The sequence below is a fragment of the Arachis duranensis genome, chromosome 7 (genome assembly GCF_000817695.3).
Source record: "Arachis duranensis cultivar V14167 chromosome 7, aradu.V14167.gnm2.J7QH, whole genome shotgun sequence".
NCBI classification, from domain to species: Eukaryota; Viridiplantae; Streptophyta; class Magnoliopsida; order Fabales; family Fabaceae; genus Arachis; species Arachis duranensis.
In genome coordinates, this window is record NC_029778.3 from 17,534,618 (window position 1) to 17,535,508 (window position 891).

An 891-nucleotide genomic window follows, 5' to 3' on the forward strand; every position below is an offset into this window, starting at 1 on the left:
TTATAGGTGTTTCCATAAGGTTCACCCATGTAATTAACCTCTGCCATGGCAGGGTTTTCAGGATCATAAGCTTCTTCAGAAGCTACCTCTCTAGTACTGTTGGATGCATGTTGCAATCCATTCAGATTTTGAGAGATTATGTTGACATGTTGAGTCAACATTTTGTTCTGAGCCAATATGGCATTCAGAGCATCAATTTCAAGAACTCCTTTCTTCTGAGGTACCCCATTATTCACGGAATTCCTCTCAGAGGTGTACATGAACTGGTTGTTTGCAACCATGTCAATGAGTTCTTGAGCCTCTTCAGGCGTTTTCTTCAGGTGAATAGATCCACCTGCAGAATGGTCCAATGACATTTTTGAAAATTCAGATAGGCCATAATAGAATATATCTAATATTGTCCATTCTGAAAACATGTCAGATGGACATCTTTTGGTCAACTGTTTGTATCTTTCCCAAGCTTCATAGAGGGATTCACCATCTTTTTGTTTGAAGGTTTGAACATCCACTCTCAGTTTGCTCAGCTTTTGAGGGGGAAAGAATTTATCCAAGAAGGCAGTGACCAGCTTATCCCAGGAGTCCAGGCTATCCTTAGGTTGTGAATCAAACCATATTCTAGCTCTGTCTCTTACAGCAAAAGGGAAAAGCATGAGTCTGTAGACTTTAGGATCAACTCCATTCATCTTTACAGTCTCACAGATCTGCAAGAACTCAGTTAAAAACTGATAAGGATCTTCAGATGGAAGTCCATAAAACTTGCAGTTTTGTTGCATTAAGGCAACTAGTTGAGGCTTAAGCTCAAAGTTATTGGCTCCAATGGCAGGAATGGAGATGCTTCTTCCATCAAACTTGGACGTTGGCTTTGTGAAGTCACCAAGCATTCTCCTTGCA

General features: G+C 40.5%; 1 non-coding gene across 1 annotated transcript; it reads left to right on the forward strand.

Moving 5' to 3' along the window:
- Positions 1 to 410: 410 nt before the first annotated feature.
- On the forward strand, positions 411 to 518 carry LOC127741003 (small nucleolar RNA R71). The gene has a single exon (XR_008001858.1). It is a non-coding gene; the product is annotated as a small nucleolar RNA R71 (small nucleolar RNA).
- The last annotated feature ends 373 nt before the right edge of the window (positions 519 to 891 follow it).